This window comes from Dreissena polymorpha, chromosome 2, assembly GCF_020536995.1.
Source record: "Dreissena polymorpha isolate Duluth1 chromosome 2, UMN_Dpol_1.0, whole genome shotgun sequence".
Lineage (NCBI taxonomy): Eukaryota > Metazoa > Mollusca > Bivalvia > Myida > Dreissenidae > Dreissena > Dreissena polymorpha.
Genome location: NC_068356.1, coordinates 60671623 through 60691121, shown reverse-complemented (window position 1 = coordinate 60691121; position 19499 = coordinate 60671623). Strand labels below are relative to the sequence as shown.

At 36.8% G+C, this 19499-nt stretch overlaps 1 long non-coding RNA gene across 1 annotated transcript; it reads left to right on the top strand.

Annotated features, from left to right (window-relative positions):
* The first annotated feature begins 153 nt into the window (after positions 1-153).
* On the top strand, positions 154-9982 carry LOC127867242 (uncharacterized). The gene is made up of 5 exons (XR_008043394.1): positions 154-435; positions 688-1201; positions 1490-1676; positions 2340-2586; positions 9175-9982. It is a non-coding gene; the product is annotated as an uncharacterized LOC127867242 (long non-coding RNA).
* The last annotated feature ends 9517 nt before the right edge of the window (positions 9983-19499 follow it).

The window sequence follows — 19499 nt, the reverse complement described above, 5'->3', positions numbered from 1 at the left end:
ACAAAAAAATAGGGATGTCTGTGCAACTGTGGCCAAACAATATTGTTGCAATGGCCACTTTTTTCCGAAGTATCATAACTATTGTTTTCAAACCTCAGTCACTTATCCTTCAAATATCGTTTCAGTTTTTGTTGCTTTGTTTCAGGTACACACTCTTGGCAAGCTTGCAGTCAAGATGGCTTTGGTTGGGGTCCAGTGCTAGACCACAAACCTTTGCATGTCAGTCGGTGTCCAGTGTCAGTTACTGTCTTCGGAACAGGTCATTATACGTACGTCAACACCAAGGAAGGTGACGCCCACCACCTACAGCAACCCAATGGATACTTCCTTCCAGTCTGTTTTTTCAGCAGGTTATGCGGATGATGTTACTGCTGACCCTGACTTCCACTTAAACCAGACGTGTCGCACAGAAGCAGATCAAGAAGAAGTATCAAAGTAATTCACATACTAAGTGTTTTTCACCATATAATGTAAAATTTAAAAAAAGCAGTCTCCAATAGTTAAAATAATTGAACTTCATTTTTTTTTTAAATTTGCTTACACCTTTGGAGAACAAATTTGAATTCTAAATAGATATTGTTGAATGTTTCATACAGAAAATTACATGGGTATTTTTGTAACATGTTTAATTGGTGAGTTTTTGCTGGTAATTCTTTGCAATAGATTTTGAGCGAAATACTGTTTCAGTTCAGAACTGATGTCCGAGAGCAGAACTACTTAGTTTTTGAAGAGAACCAGCTTGACCTGTTTAAGACATGCCTCCAATGTCGGTTGCCTGCAGCAGGACACATCAGCCAACGAAGTGGCTCATACATCGCCATTAGGCAGACATGTGAATGTGGCTACTCACGGCGGTGGGAGTCCCAGCCAAAAGTGCAAGACATTCCAGCTGGGAATCTGCTTCTCAGTGCAGCAATAGTGTTTGCTGGCTGCACACCTACAAAAGTGCTGAGACTTTTTTCTTTCATGGATGTTCTTTGCATTTCGGTGAGCACATTCTTCCAGCATCAGCGATCCTTCCTGTGGCCAGCTGTGGAGGCTGTTTGGCTGGAACATACATCCGCTGCCCTGACTGCCATCAAGGAGTGTCACACAAGCTGGTGATGGAAGATGCGACAGCCCAGGACACTGCGCTAAATATGGAACGTATTCCTTGATTGACATGGCAACTGGGCATGTCATTGGCCTTCATTTAGTGCAGGTTAGAAATTGGTCTTAGTTCAATGTATTACACCAGGTATTCATTTATTAAATTTAATTATAATTATATCTCTTGCTTCTGTGATTTTATATTTCAGTGCAACATGCCAAACTAATTCTAAATATATAAATGACTAATGTCACATGTCAGAATTAGGTCATACTTTACAAGACACAGAAAACAAAAACACTAGTGGTTTATTAGATGTATATCATGTAAATTGTTCTGTTTGTGATAGTGCATATTTATTTTTCATTGGAAATAAATTTGTTACAAATTGACATTCAGAGCAACGAAGTGGCATCCAGCTACCACATGGAGCTAGAAGGTTTGAAGAGAGGCATTGCTGCCTTACGAGAGCAAGGGATCCAAATAAAAGAGATTGTTACAGATCGCCACATGCAGATCCAAAAATGGTTGAAGGATAACCATCCCGAGATCAAGCATTTATATGACGTCTGGCATGTCGCTTAAGGTATCAAAGATTTTTATTAATATTTTATTTTAATTTGTATTCATCTTCAACTTAAGAGGCCTTGCTGAATGAGGTATGAGTGTTGTTGTTTTGTGTAGTTGTTATTAAATGGGATAATATGATATGGTCATCACATAGAGAGGAGGATACCTACGCTACATTTAGTTCGCCTTAAGACATTTTTTTAAAATAATTTAATAAACAGCATATTTATTAAAGTGATATTATGGACCAGAAATAGCATTTATTGTGTAATCAAATATCACACAAACATGTGCTTCTTTGTAACAAATGGGTATTCAATATACATATTGCAAGTTAAACAAGACACATTTTGCATTTCTGTAGCAGATCTGGCCCTTTACAAATGTTACTTTCGTATTGCTTCCCACTTGTCACATTGGGTTTTCCCCCTAATACTGTTTTAGTAGCAATGCATATTGTGAACGTTTTACCTAAACACAACAATGTAAAGGAAATTTGACCAGTAACCTCTTGTATAAAAATAGTATAACTATTGTCTGAATTTATAATTGGCATGGAGACTATGTTATGTTATACAACTGTCAGTTTCTTTGCATAATGTAAATGAATTCTAATTATTTATATTTTTATAGCTATTTCACATGAAACTGCATGTGGTGTTGTTTGAATGTGTTTAAGCTGTCAAGAAGAATCTGGTTGCCCTGTCAAAGCAGAAGGATTGTGATCATCTCTTCAAGTGGATAAAGAGCATCACGAACCATCTGTACTGGGCAGCAGCCTCCTCTGCAGATAATGATGGGGCAGTGATCGTTTCCAAGTGGAAGTCTGTCTCCAACCACATACAGAACATCCATCATGGCCATGATGGTCCCTTCACCGACTGCCAACATGAGGAGCTTGCTGATAGGGATTTTGTTGAAACCAGGTTTGTTTTTATCAAAGAGGTTATTTGAAATTGAATGCTCTCTGAAGTACAGGAATATTCTGTAAAACCATTAAATTTCGTGTGGTACGAATTTTCGTGGATTTCGTTGTTCCGCTAAACCACGAATTCAAGTACCAACGATTATTTTTACATTTTTAATCCGAAATCGGTCCTTTCCGAATGTCATTGCCGACATTCTCTATCGTTTTCGGTTATCTGAGATATTTGATTGAGATATGCTAGGTAATACAATATGTTGTTTTCTTGATAAGTGTTTGGGTAATAATACTTTTTAAATCAAGCACGGAATTGAAACTGTACATCAAGGATTGTTCTCCTTTATGTGACGTCGTCAAATTAACAGTTTGCAGATTTATCACATATGTCAATTAGTGCCAATTAAAGTTAAGAGACATAACGGTTTTCACACCTGTATTTTGGGGACCTTATTACTCAAGTGTTACTACTAGGGGACCGATTGAGCAGAGAATTGCAAATATTGTCAAAACAACATTGATGGCAATTAGCGAGCTGGCACCCATAAGATCGCCGCTTTTTCGCTCTTATCGACAATTATCGGCAACACTTTCATGCTTCAGTGCACATTAATCACAAGCCTTGCTGTCAACACAGATTAGCAGATTATTCTTTGTTATTACTCTGGTTGTTTCAAGAAAAGTTTAATTATTATGACTGTCAATCTTCCCCGAAAATTTGAAATCCACGAAATTACGTGTCAACGAATTAGTTGTTTTTTATTAAACCACGAAATTTCATACCGACGAATTTCTATTCGTTGACAATAGATGAAGCCTGTCCGTAAGCTGACCCTCGTCACACATTGTGCCCAGACCATAACGCTATAACTATTTATAATACGAAACTTTATGTAAATAGATCTCATTGAGGAGATGTTTAAAGCACAAAAACATAACTGAAGCCTTCACGTTTTTTCAGTTATTGTCCTGTGATTTTACCACCTGAATGTGTTTTCTGTGACTGTCTACAAAGATTTTAATAGTTATTGCCAGGGAGCGTACTGTGAAACCATTTATTTTCGTCGGCACAAAATTTCGCCCTTTTCATAAAAATGACTATTTCGTCCGCTCTTAAATTCGTTCATAACTGGTTTTGAAAAAAAAAACGTCCGATTTGTTTGTAATACATGTAATACGCGGTTGCGAAAAAATCGTAAAAAAAACAAAGGTACGGGATTTTATGTATATGTACAAAAATAGTAGATGCAGTAAAAACCAAACAACTAAACACAAATCAAAATTTTCTTTATTAATTTGTAACAAAGCGCAGAATATATTTCAGTCAGGTGTTGATCACACACCGTCATATTTTAATTGCGTTAAATAGTATTGTCTTTAATCCGGATTCGCCGCGTGTAGGCTGTATAATCTTTAACACCCCTAAAAAAACACAATACACACAATGGGTAATAAATTTGTTATCAATTAGCGCTAATCAACACTATTATACCTAAACGAAGTCGACGCATTCGATACAGCCTTATTGCATTCGCGTTTTACAGGAAATGTCAGTTGTCAGTACACTGTATAATGAACACCCCTTTGTGTCAAAACCGGATTTAACTTGAGTGTGAATAGTCGACTGTTTCATGTTCTCTGTATCAATACCATCTGTGTATCTGTATTATAAGTATACCAGTCAACAAATAAGGTGCGCGCTTCTGCATATGGGTATTCGGATGTTCAAAAAATTGACCTACGGTTTAGCGTTCACGCCGTCGAACGCATTAAGCAATATAACTCGTTTTTTTTTCACTATTTCTTTATTTGCAAAAAACACTAGTGGCTTATAACTTACTTTGCAATCTTTTTTTCTCGCATTTTGCGAGTGTGCGAGTGTTAATTTCGAGCCCCGTGTATATGCAACCAATGCGAAAGACATCGGACCTCGGACAAATCCGATAAAATTCGACGAGGTCCGATAATATTTCCCAAATTGTCGGACCTCGTGTCCGACAAGAAAAAAAAAAAACAATATGTAAAACTTTGATTAAAAATGAACACGAAACTAGGAATATTAAAAAAAGGTCTAATTCATGTTTATTTTACTTCGATAGATTATTTAACTTTAAAATCAATTTTCCAACCAGTCGAACTGGCTGTCTTTGCTGGTGACGTAACAAACTCCAAGCGCGATTCTTAGAACCAGTTAAATATTGCACATTGTTTCGTGACGTAGGCGACGCATCAATGACATCATGGTTGAATTAAATTTTACTGGTTTCGAGCATTGTGATGATCGTAAATAGAAAGCGGGGAACCACACGACCGTTGCCTGTCCCGTGTCAAGATTTGATGAAGAAGTAGAAGTGGCTGTGTCAACGATCGCGAAAACGTGGATAACTTTTTGATCAGGTGATTCCGTTTTCATATTGTTAAACGTTCTTGTAGTACCTTGTTATACCCTTTATTACTTTTTGTAATTTGTGTATGCCGCTCACTTCTCAGCCATATCAGCAAGAAAGTGATTAGCGTTTAATTCGTACTAATATTCGCTCTATATATCGACTTTACTTGCTACGGAATTTCTTAGCTGGATCACAAAATTACAGCTCCCGCGAATAAAATTCGTAGCGAGTCAAGTCGAGATATGAAACTAATATTAATACAAAATAAACGCTAATCACTTTCTTACTGATATCATGATATGGCTGGAAAGTGAGCGGCATTTAAAATTTAACAACTTTTAATAAAACGGCGAAACATACTTGTCTCGGCACGGACGAAAAACGAGGTCCGATAAAATCTGGCGAGGTCCGACAAATTTTAAAAGTTATCGGACCTCGTGTCCGACAAGATTTTTGCGTCTTTCGCATTGGTTGGTATATGCGTGGATTACGCTGGATTTAAATGCCTCATGCCTACGGTAATTCAGTCTTATTTGTTTCAAATATGGGACATGATTGTTCGTCCGGATCTTGAATTCGTCCATCGGTCGAAGGACGAAAAAGGCGAAAATTAATGTCGGACGAATAATAATGGTTTCACAGTATTCCAGAAACATTTCAAGTAATTTCTTAAATGATTTCACATTTTTATGTCCCCCACTATAGTAGTGGGGGACATATTGTTTTTGACCTGTCTGTTGGTTGGTTGGTCTGTTTGTTGGTCTGTTTGCGCCAACTTTACCATTTTGCAATAACTTTTGCTATATTGAAGATAGCAACTTCATATTTGGCATGCATGTGTATCTCATGAAGCTGCACATTTTGAGTGGTGAAAGGTCAAGGTCATCCTTTAAGGTCAGAGGTCAAATATATGTGGCCAAAATCGCTCATTTTATGAATACTTTTGCAATATTGAAGATAGCAAGTTGATATTTGGCATGCATGTGTATCTCATGGAGCTGCACATTTTGAGTGGTGAAAGGTCAAGGTCATCCTTCAAGGTCAGAGGTCAAATATATGTGGCCCAAATCGCTTATTTTATGAATACTTTTGCAATATTGAAGATAGCAACTTGATATTTGGCATGCATGTGTATCTCATGGAGCTGCACATTTTGAGTGGTGAAAGGTCAAGGTCATCCTTCAAGGTCAGAGGTCAAATATATGTGGCCCAAATCGCTTATTTTATGAATACTTTTGCAATATTGAAGATAGCAACTTGATATTTGGCATGCATGTGTATCTCATGGAGCTGCACATTTTGAGTGGTGAAAGGTCAAGGTCATCCTTCAAGGTCAAGTATATGGGTCAAAATTGCTCATGTAATGTCACTTCTGCAATATTGAAGCTAGCAATTTTATATTTGAAATGTGTGTGTATCTCAAGGAGCTGCACATTTTGAGTGGTGAAGGGTCAAGGTCAAGGTCATCCTACAAAGTCAAACATCATATAGGGTTTCTCAAACACATCTTGTTAACATTTCATTAGCCGGATTTTTTTCGAAAAAATCTCGGCTTATAGATTGATGTTGTCGGGCGGGCGGGGGGGCGGGCGGGCGGGCGGGGTGGCGGCGTGCTCGAAAATGTTAAAGTTCTTATTTCATGGTATAACTTTGGTATGCTTGGACCTAGAGTCTTCAAACTTGACATGAAGGTTGGCCAGGATTAACAGATGACCACTGGTCATTTCAAGGTCATTCATTTGAAGGTCAAGGTCACTGTGACCTTCAATATAAAAAAAGTTAAAGTTGTTATAACTTTGGTATGCTTGGACCTAGAGTCTTGAAACTTGACATGAAGGTTGGCCATAACTAGTTAGTAACCACTGGTCATTTCAAGGTCATTCATTTGAAGGTCAAGGTCACTGTGACCTTGAATGTAAAAATGTTAAAGTTCAAAAATCTCGGCTTATAGATTGATGTTGTCGGGCGGGCAGGGGGGCGGGCGGGCGGGCGGGGTGGCGGCGTGCTCGAAAATGTTAAAGTTCTTATTTCATGGTATAACTTTGGTATGCTTGGACCTAGAGTCTTCAAACTTGACATGAAGGTTGGCCAGGATTAACAGATGACCACTGGTCATTTCAAGGTCATTCATTTGAAGGTCAAGGTCACTGTGACCTTCAATATAAAAAATGTTAAAGTTGTTATAACTTTGGTATGCTTGGACCTAGAGTCTTGAAACTTGACATGAAGGTTGGCCATAACTAGTTAGTAACCACTGGTCATTTCAAGGTCATTCATTTGAAGGTCAAGGTCACTGTGACCTTGAATGTAAAAATGTTAAAGTTCTTATTTCATGGTATAACTTTGGTATGCTTGGACCTAGAGTCTTCAAACTTGACATGAAGGTTGGCCAGGATTAACAGATGACCACTGGTCATTTCAAGGTCATTCATTTGAAGGTGAAGGTCACTGTGACCTTCAATATAAATATGTTAAAGTTGTTATAACTTTGGTATGCTTGGACCTAGAGTCTTGAAACTTGACATGAAGGTTGGCCAGAACTAGTAAGTAACCACTGGACATTTCAAGGTCATTCATTTGAAGGTCAAGGTCACTGTGACCTTGAATGTAAAAATGTTAAAGTTGTTATAACTTTGGTATGCTTGGACCTAGAGTCTTGAAACTTGACATGAAGGTTGGCCAGAACTAGTAAGTAACCACTGGACATTTCAAGGTCATTCATTTGAAGGTCAAGGTCACTGTGACCTTGAATGTAAAAATGTTAAAGTTCTTATTTCATGTTATAACTTTGGTATGCTTGTACCTAGAGTCTTCAAACTTGAAATAAAGATTGGCCAGTACTAGAAGATGACCACTGGTCATTTCAATGTCATTCATTTGAAGGTCAAGGTCACTGTGACCTTAAATGTTAAAATGTTAAAATTGTTATAACTTTGGTATGCTTGGACATAGAGTCTTCAAACTTGACATGAAGGTTTGCAAGCACACTTAGATGACCACTGGTCATTTCAAGGTCATTCATTCTAAGGTCAAGGTCACTGTGACCTTGAATGTAAAAATGTTAAAGTTCTTATAACTTTGGTAGGTAAAAATGTTAAAGTTCTTATTCCATGTTATAACTTTGGTATGCTTGTACCTAGAGTCTTCAAACTTGACATAAAGGTTGGCCAGTACTAGAAGATCACCACTGCTCATTTCAATGTCATTCATTTGAAGGTCAAGGTCACTGTGACCTTCAATGTTAAAATGTTAAAAATTTTATATGCATTCAAAACATAACACAAGGTTTGCTCATGCCTTGAAAAGTACTTACATTTCATTTTGACCTTTGAACAATATTTCAGTAATTTAAGTATTGCATTGACAAAAACACGAAAGGTACTTTCCTGTCATTTAAATAAAAAATCCGGCTTCAATGCGGTCATCTCCGACCGCGGAACTCTTGTTTTTAATTGTATTAGGAAGTTCCCTTGCCCCATGATATATTAATAAAGCACTCATTAATGCTGATGCATTTGAAATTTTCCTTCCCTCTAGTTGTGACTTTGTTAAAATAGTGGAAATAGGAAATTTTTTCATTTTGGTGACCTTTTAAACCTTTTTTTATGCCCCCCTTCGAAGAAAAGGGGGTATATTGCTTTGCTCATGTCGGTCTGTCGGTCGGTCAGTCCGTCCACCGGGTGGTTGTCAGAGGATAACTCAAGAACGCTTGGGCCTAGGATCATGAAACTTCATAGGTACATTGATCATGACTCGCAGATGACCCCTATTGATTTTGAGGTCACTAGGTCAAAGGTCAAGGTCACAGTGACCCGAAATAGTAAAATGGTTTCCGGATGATAACTAAAGAATGCATACGCCTAGGATCATGAAACTTCATGGGTAGATTGATCATGACTCGCAGATGACCCCTATTGATTTTGAGGTCACTATGTCAAAGGTCAAGGTCACGGTGACCCGAAATAGTAAAATGGTTTTCGGATGATAACTCAAGAACGCATATACCTAGGATCATGAAACTTCACAGGTAGATTGATCATGACTCGCAGATGACCCCTATTGATTTTGAGGTCACAAGGTCATGGTGACCCGAAATGGTAAAATGATTTTCGGATGATAACTCAAGAACGCTTTTGCCTAGGATCATGACACTTCATAGGTACATTGATCGTGACTCGCAGATGACCCCTATTGATTTTCAGGTCGCTAGGTCAAAGGTCAAGATCACAGTGACAAAAAACGTATTCACACAATGGCTGCCACTACAACGGACAGCCCATATGGGGGGCATGCATGTTTTACAAACAGCCATTGTTTTCAAGAAGCAAAGCAGCTGTGAAGGTTGAGGAGATAGTTCTCAACAAGCGCCTTTGCACAGACGTGGCCAAACTGTCGACCGGCTACCAGACATCCACACTGGAAAGTTTTCCTGCAACCATAAATCACTTTGCCCCGAAGATGATGAGTTTTTCGTACCATGGACAAGCCTGTAGACAGATCATAGCAGCCCTTCATTTCAATGAAAACGTTAATAGAGAAGTGGCTACAACTAAGGACGGGACAGAGAAGCCTGTGGTTGTACATGTTTGTGTTGTGTATTCCCAAAATACAAAAGTGGGGATGATTTCACAGTCAAACCAACAATGGTGAACCAAACGTTTGATTATGTGGACAAACTTATGAATAAGGTGTTTGAAATATGTGAAGTGAGCCAACCGACAGTGATGGCAACACTTCAGTTCTTTAGCCCTATTTGCGCATTGGCCCCGGTCAATTTCCTGAATTTAAGGTGTATGGCCTAAAAAAAAATGTTTTTTGACTCCAGGAGCTGAAATGTAAGTATAAATTGTAAATATTCTAGTAATTTCACATGTTTTCAGTAATTAGAAACTAAGTTACCTGAATTTTAGTCAACAACAACAACATGCTGAGTGAGAAGTAAACACATGTACTTTCTGCTTGAAACAGTCGACATTTGACATATTTCAACGGTGGGTTTAAATAAGTTAGCAGTGCACAAAAGTTAAACGGTAATGACCCATTTTGTTTGGCTCGGTTTGAAAGCATTTAATTAAAAGTAAGTAAAGCTTCTTTTAAATTACTCGATTTTGATTTAAGCACCGCAACAACACTGCAAAGTATCCTATTTTACAGCCCAGTAAAATCGGGCTGACCATATTATGGCCGTTTTTGACCTTTTTAAAGCAGTTTTATGTTAAGCAGTGTGCTCGAGCAAAGACGTAAAAATGTATATTGATAAGTCTTTGACTCGGGCAATGGTTTTTTACCGAAGTCCCGAGGGTAAACAACCCCATTAGGCAGTCATGGGGTGTGTTTTTTTACTAAAATGATAGATATGGGTATGGTTTTGAGCATCTAAGTATAGATATCGGTATTGAAATCAGAAATTTGCTTGTATATAAATGCAGGAGGTTTTGGCGTGACGTCACAAGAGAGGTTTTCCATTGCTAAAAATAGATTGGCCGTCAACCTCTCGATCGCGGCCAATTACATTGTATTAGAGTAAGGTCGTCGGAAGACTTAATACTGACAATTACACAAAACAAAACTGTAAATGCCCGTATTCTTTTTAAAAATAAGACTTTAATATTTATGCCCCGCTTTGAAGAAGAGGGGGTATATTGTTTTGAACATGTCGGTAGGTTGGTCGGTCCATCCGTCCACCAGATGGTTTCCGGATGATAACTCAAGAACGCTTAGGCCTAGGATCATGAAACTTCATAGGTACATTGATCATGACTGGCAGATGACCCCTATTGATTTTGAGGTCACTAGGTCAAAGGTCAAGGTCACAGTGACTCGAAATAGTAAAATGGTTGCCGGATGATACCTCAAGAATGCTTACAGACTGTACGCCTAGGATCATGAAACTTCATAGGTACATTGATCAAGACTCGCAGATGACCCCTATTGATTTTCAGGTCACTAGGTCAAAGGTCAAGGTCACAGTGACTCGAAATAGAAAAATGGTTTCCGGATATAACTCAAGAGTGCTTACGCCTAGGATCATGAAACTTCAAAGGTATATTGATCATGACTGGCAGATGCCCCCTATTGATTTTCAGGTCACTAGGTCAAAGTCACAGTGACTCGAAACAGTAAAATGGTTTCAGGATGATAACTCTAGAATGCTTAGGCCTAGGATCATGAAAATATATAGGTACATTGATAACGAGTGGCAGATGACCCCTATAGATTTTCAGGGCACTAGGTCAATGGTCAAGGTCACAGTGACTTGACAAGTTGTTTTTAAATATGTTCTAACTTAACAAGACTAGTACCATGTATGACGTGTATTATTATTTTACGGCGGATACAAATATGTTACCTTGAAATTAATAGTTTCTTAATCATTTAATCTTTTTTTTATCATAAACAACTCGATCCAAGCAATGAAACCAAGTTATTTTGCTATTATATTCTGTAGCCAGTAGGTCCTATTAAAAAGAGGAGGTCCTGTATTTTTTCCCATTTTATAGGACCTACTGTCCTGTAAAAATTTGCCTAGTTTGGATTTGACTGGGTAAATTAGGCTTATGAAACTGGGAATGTAAATAGAGGGCCATGTGGAGTATATGCAGGTTCTTTCAGTATTATACATCACCATCAATTGAAGTTGCTACAGGTATAAAAAGAAGAAAAAAATAAAATCTGTTACATGGGACACCTCAAAAGGTACTTAAGCTGGGTTGATACAACTCTGTGGATAGAGGACCATATGGGTAATATGCACTTAAGATTAGTTTGTGGTATTGTAACAGAAATAAGTACAAACTCAAATCTGGATTTTGCAACAACTCGAAAAACAATGTGAGACACAATGCCCTTTACTGAGCTTTGAAGCCACACGGCAGCTATTTTAGAAACAAGGTTATATTTTGAATGTAAAGGCCACAGTGACCTTGACCTTTGACCTCAAACAATGTTTGATTGTGGATCTCAATGAGATGCATGCACATGTGAAGTTTAAAGAACATAGACCCTAGAGTTTTAATTATACCCCCATTACTGGTAATGGGGGCTATATAGGAGTCACTTTGTCGGTCTGTCTGTCTGTGCCGAAAATTTCATCCGATCTTCGCCAAACTTGGTCAGAAGTTGTATCTAGATGATGTCTAGGTCAAGTTTGAATACGGGTCATGCCGGGTAAAACTAGGTCACAGGGTCACTTAGTGCGTTTTAAACCAAAAGTTTGTCTGGACCATAACTATGTCATTTATCGTTAGATTTTAAAATGACTTGGTACATTTGTTCACAATCATGGGATGGTGTGTCACGCGAAAGAATTACGTCGATATCTCCAAGGTCGAGGTCACACTTGGAGTTCAAAGGTCAAATGCTTGTCCGGGCCATAACTTTGTCGTTCATTGTGAGATTTTGAAATCATTTGGCACATTTGTTCACCATCGTTGGACGGTGTGTCGCGCGAAAGAATAACATCGAGATCTCTAAAGTCAAGGTCACACTTTGAGTTCAAAGGTCAAAAATGGCCATTAATGAGCTTGTCTGGGCCATAACTATGTCGTTCATTGTGAGGTTTTTTAAATCATTTGGCACATTTGTTCACCATGGTTGGACGGTGTGTAGCGCGAAAGAATTACGTCGATATCTCAAAGGTCAAGGTCACACTTTGAATTCAAAGGTCGAAAATGGCCATAAATGAGCTTGTCCGGGCCATAACTTTGTTGTTCATTGTGAGATTTAAAAATCATTTGGCACATTTGTTCACCATTATTGGACGGTGTGTCGTGCGAAAGACTTACGTTGATATCTCCAAGGTCAAGGTCACACTTTGCGTTCAAAGGTAAAAAATGGCCATAAATGAGCTTGTCCAGGCCATAACTATATTGTTCATTGTGAGATTTTAAAATCATTTGGCACATTTGTTCACAGTCATTGAAGGGTGTGTCGCCCCAAAGAATTACGTCGATATCTCCAAGGTCAAGGTCACACTTGGAGTTCAAAGGTCCAAAATGGCCATAAATGAGCTTGTCTGGGCCATAACTATGTCGTTCATCGTGAGATTCTAAAATCATTTGACACATTTGTTCACCATCGTTGGACGGTGTGTCGCGCGAAAGAATTATGTAAATATCTTCAAGGTCACACTTTGAGTTCAAAGGTCAAAAATGGCTCTAAATGATTATGCCATAATAATAATTAAAAATCGCCATAAATAAGCTTTTTGTTTTGTGAGGACAGCATGCAAAATAGTCTGTGTCAATGCAGCATGTGGGGGTATACGTCACGTCTGTGACAAAGCTCTTGTTTTATGAGCATGGTATTAGAGTTTTGGGACGGACACACACATACAATGACAGACGGACAGACAGGCCAAAAACAATATACCTCCTGATAATTCGATCTGGGGAGTATACAAATTGGAATAGGTTCATTCAACTCTGTGTGTGGAAAGAGGGAATATAGGTAATGTGCATTTAATTCCAGATTTTCTTCAGATCAAAATTAAGGCTGCTATGTCTACAGAAATAGTTGAAAACTAAAATCTTGATCCTGCAATTGAATAACTAAACAGTACTTCAGCTAGGTCGATGAAACTTTGGGATATCCCATTTTAACTCACCTGAGCACAACATGATCATGTTGAGCTTTTTGGATCACCTTTTGTCTGGCGTTTGTTGTCCATCATCAACATTTTGCCTTGTTAATCACTCTAGAGGCCACATTTATTGTCTGATCTTCGTGGAACTTGGTCCAAAGCTTTGTCCGAATGATATCTTGGTAGAGTTCAAAACTGGGTCACATGAGGTCAAATACTAGGTCAAATTAAAGAAAAAGCTTGTTAACACTAGAAGTCACATTTATAGTCCAATCTTAATGAAACTTGGTCATAACATTTGTCTCAATTATGTCTCAGCTGAGTCTGAAAATGGTTCATGTTAATTGAAAAACCTGGCTGCCAGGGGGAGGGGCAGTTTTCCATATATGGCTATAGTAGTGTTTTTCCCAGGAGGGCAAAGGGGCATTACTTTCAAAAAGGGCATTTTAGCGCGCAGTTTAGGCAAAAAAGGGCAAAAACGTTCCCTGAATACCTGAATTACGGGGAAACATGAATCGCATCAGAAGCAGTTGTGAAAAAATAACATATAAACAAGCACATTTAATGGTAATAGATGTATTTAACTTACTATGATTTATATTAATATATTTACCTTGCAATGTACATTTAAGTTCCATGCTGTTTCAATAAACTGTACAGCACGACAAACATAATAAAGCAATATATGCATACGAATCTGATTATACACAGATCCACTAACATATAAATGAAACCATGTTTGTCTTATCCCATTTTCTAACAACAATCTCGACAGATGTTTAAAATAACATTGCGAGTTAATTGATCTCTAAGAATATGCAAACACTCGTTTCCGTGACATACATCCACCGAGTAGATTACAAATAAATAAATAATGTTGTTGCTATCTAAAACATTTTTATGCATTATTGATTATTACAGACATTTCATTAATTCCTTCTTAATGTATAATCTCCATCGTTAATTCGATCGTTTACGACGTTATTTGCCATTATTGCCGAGTCACAATTTAATTCGTATAGTCCACCATGTTGATAAAATGTCAAATGATGTAAGCGGCAGGTACGCATAGCAACGTTAAATCGTATACGCGATTCGCATTTTGCTAAATTGGTATAAGTCTCAGTAATTATTTCAATAATTAGATCTAATTATCTTAAAGACGAAAACGATAAAGAATAAATTTGTTTGTGAATTTAAATGTAATTATGCGTAAAAATATATGTTTTGATATAACTGAATAATGCATGCAAAGCACAATTGCCACGAGAATAACATCGAGTTTTTCATTAAAAGTCTCCGAAGTAATAATTACATAGTGGAGGAGTACACATTGCCGAGTATAAAGTGCGCTTGGTATTACATAGCCTCCGGCATTATCGATTGATACTGACACGGGGTTATTCACGCATGACTAATTCACAGCTTTGGAGCACTCAGTAAGACCTACCTGTAAATCGAGCACTGTTATAGATTAAATCTGCTCAATTAAATATAGTCGATTAGACGTTGACGTCTCTTGAGTAAATCAAGCACAGTCGGAGCGTCACAGACAATCAAGGAGGCTGATTTTGCGGACCAAGTTAGATCGTAAGGCAATAAAGATGTTATCGATAAAGGCCCGTGGCGAAATTTGCCATTGAAAAAAGGGCGCGTGGCGAAATTTGCCTTTGAAAAGGGCAGCGTGGCGATCCGGGAGGGCGGCGTGGCATTTCGCCACGCTAAAATGGCCTGGGAAAAACACTATATAGGCTAGGGGACTGCTGTTTAGTCTTTTGCAAAGTTTTTGTTATTTCAGTCTCATATTGATAGTATATCTTCAGCAGACACACATTTTGATACGAGTCAAAAGATGTCTGTTAACACTCAGATTCAAAAGTTCCATCTCATTCAGCTGTCAACTGCCATTGTGTATTAGCTAACATGGCCAGTGTAGGTTGGAAATGTAAAATTCACAATATTTACAATTATTTAATGCCCTAGCTATTTGTAAAATATATATTTAACTTTTCTTTACAGTAAATCTGTTTTTCAGCTGTATGACTTCCATGGTGTAACTGGCTAACATGTCCACTGATTCAGTGGAAGATCTGGGTTCAAATCCTAGTGGAGGTGACAAGTTGTTTGCAGATTAAATGTTCCAACATGTCTTTCTAAGTAATGCTTGCCATTTAATTCATTTCTTGTGTATTATAAAATATGACCAGTATTTCATATAGGTTAAAATAATTCTGATAGTAATATCTTCTAGGATGATGCACTTATATACACTTAACAGAAATACACATACTTGTTTGTTTTGCTTGTTTTTGTGTTGTTGTTATAAACAGTATTTCCTTCATAATTTTCAGTCATAATATGCCTATCAATTAACTTACAAACAATTGTTCCTGTTTGGATGGTTGACCAGTACTAAGTGCACATACTTTTGCCACTAAATGACAGCTGCCTTAAATCAATGGGAAATAATGGCTTTAGAACATAATAACCCATCACCAATAGTAAGTAAACAGTTAAAAATGCTCTTTAATAATTTAATTGAATACACGTACAGTTGGTTATGAGCATCATACAGATGTTCATACCTAGAACAACTTAACAAACCCTAACGATTTAAACACTAAAAATACTCTCAGGGGTATTCTCATAAAATGAAAAGGCCAGACAATGCATACAGAATAGGTACATTTTTTAAGTACACAACTTATATTAAAATGTTTGCATTAAATGTGTTGGTAGTTACATTCTAACAAATAAAATACAAAAGCTGGAGTGCCTTCAGGTTTGTTTTGTTGTTGTTATTAAATGAAATAAAATGAATTAAACAAACACATTAACAAAAAGTTTCAACTGATTTTGGGGTACAGAAGTGTGAATAGTAAAGTTTTAAAATCAATATGCATCACTAAATAACCAAATGTACATAAAAAAAACAGATGCAAATACACATACAATTTATTATATATTACAAATTAACTACATGTAATCTAATGTTTTTTCTATTACAACCTTGTAATGTTCTGGTTTGGCACAGGAAAGATTCCTAACCTTTTTGCATGTGTCTTCATCTTACACAAATATTTATCTGCCAAATTATAAAATTTAAGTTTTTATATGTTGTCATTTAATGTGACTATCAATTGTTTCAGTCTAATAGTAATACACTATAAATACACAATACAGCAAATATTAATATGCATGATAGCCATATGATTGACATTTGAAAAAATGATGAAATATGTTGGCTTGAAAGATCAAATAAAAAGGTCTGGCATTTTAATTGTTTAAATATATAATTTTCAGTATGCTGTAATAAATCTTAAAGAAGAGATTTAAAACAAATGATAAATGAATAAAGTCAAGTATTACTAGCAAGAAAATCGGAACTTTGAACATTCCATTTCACGGAACACAATTCTCAAAACTTACAGTTACATTTTCGATACTTTTAACTAATAACATTGTTTATCAACTGTTGCCTCACATCTCACACTGGACATTATAACCTGACAAGGACTCAAAGAAATGGAAAAGTTATGACCAAGTTTCATGAAGATTTGACTTAAAAAGTTTTCATGAGATTTCACTTTAGCAACACAAGGAAAACTGCCACACCCCCTGTGTACATTGTTTTTTTGTAAGACCAGAACTATTTTCAAGCTCGGCCCTGATACCATTAGAGCAAAATATTCTGAGAAAGTTTCGTCAAGATTGGGCCATAAATATCATTTCTATAGTGTTTTTGTTTCACTAGAGTCATATAAGGAAAAGTTCTAGTGTTTCAACAATGTTCCAATACAGAAGAATAATATATTATGCCTTGTCTGATGGGAACCATTTTCAAATTTGATCAAGATATCATTAGAAAAGATGTTCTGATTAAAGTGATATTATGGGCATTTTTCACTGTTGAATTTAGCTGAAAAGAATTAACAGGTCAAAAGAGTAAGTTAAAATGTGGTTACTGACCAATTATCTGCAACTCAGCTTGCTACCAGTTGTTTATAAAAATATATTTTATATTACTGTGAAACCATTTATTTTCGACAGCACAAAATTTCGTCATTTTTATAAAGATGACGATTTCGTCAGCACTTAAATTCGCCGATTTCTGATTTAGAATTAAAAAAAAATGCGTCAGTCAATATCCGATTTGTGTGTAATACATATTCGCGATCAATCGCAGTTGCGAAAAATCGTGGTACGAATGCGGGAACACACTTGAGAATCACTGCAGGAGGTGGGGCCTGTTTGTCACATGCCAATTAACTAGTCTTTTGTTATCAAGAGACAGTAATGGACCCTCTTAATGTATGCCATTAACACGTTCATTGTTATGATTAGCGGACAAGTGGGATCGAATAACCGTTAACGAGTGTTTGTAACAACGAAGCCAATTGCCAATCGGGAATGTGTTCTAGTTGGTATGATTTTTATTAAAATGCTGTCAATACCGTTTTAAAACTGTTTGTGTTATACAAAAGAGGTTCCAGTTTGTTAAGTGTGTTTTTTTTCAAATAAAATGCTTTTTTATTCTGATATCATTATTAAAATTAGAAACTCTATGTGTGTGTTTGTTCTTAAAAAGTAAACTACCGGTATATAAATCAATAATGTCAATAATTAAAAAATAAATAAATTGATGCATATAAAATAGTAATAAGTGTGGTTAAACGCAAACAATCAAACAACAAACAGCAATTAAAATATTCTTTATTAATTTGAGATAAATACGCATGTTGATCACACATCGTCATCTTTTCATTTGGTTTACAAAAAATGTATTGTCTTTCATCGGTATTCGCTGCGTGATGGCTAATATGCAACACCCCTGAAAAACACAATGCACCTAATGGGTAATAAAGTTATAAACAATAAGCGCTAATTCATTACCATTCTACATAAACGAAGTCAACGCATTCGATACAGCTGTAATGCACACGCGTTTTAAAGAAGTGTCACATGTCAGTTAAGTACCTTGTGTAATCTACATCCCTTTGTGTCAAAACCGGATTAATCTTGATTACGAAACAGCAGTAAATGTGTGCATGGATTATGTTGGAATTTAATGCCTAATGTCTACGGTAAAGTTTTAAAATATTGTTCAACTTGGTGTTTGTTTTTGTTCAAACATAGAGCATGATTGTTCGTTAGGATCTTAAATTCGCCGATCGGTCGACTGATGAAATTTATGAAAATTAATGCCCGACGATTAATAATGGTTTCACAGTATATATTTTACGTGACCCACCCAGTCCTGTAAGCCGAAATGATCCATAAAATAAAATGGTGTCTTTGTGTCGTATAAACGAATCTGCACTAAAACTAAATTTAGGTTCACATTGTACATGCGTGATCAGTTGTCAAACGAAAGTAGGGTTGATATTCAAATGCATTATTTTTCTCTTTCTGGGATATTGTTTTAGTATGTTGATGCTGCATTAACAAATATAAGTGTATATGAAGTGAAAACACCAAAAGTAAACAACGGTTGCGATAGACACCTATATACTGTTAGATGCCTATAATATCACTTTAAGTTTCATGACTGTAAATCATTTCCAAGCTCGCCAAAGATATAATTGGAAAAAAAGTTGTGATCATATTTCACAAAGATTGGACTAAAACAAGAGCTGTCAGAGGACAGCGCGCTCCACTATTCGAGTGCTTGACAGTATAATGTAAGCCATCATGGAGAGGGGGGGGGGGGTATAATGTGGGTGTGTGGTCATTTAATAGATGATCTTTCAAAAATAAGGAAAACAATTTTTTTTTAATTTTTTTTTTGGGGGGGGTGGGGGGGGGGGATTCTGGGGTGGGGCATGGGGGATGGTTTGGGTGGAGTGCATTGTGGTATGTCAGGTAAGTGTTGTTTTGTCAAAGTATGAATCAAATGTGATCATAAATAAAGAAGTTATGGCAATTTAAGCAAAATTTTCAATTATT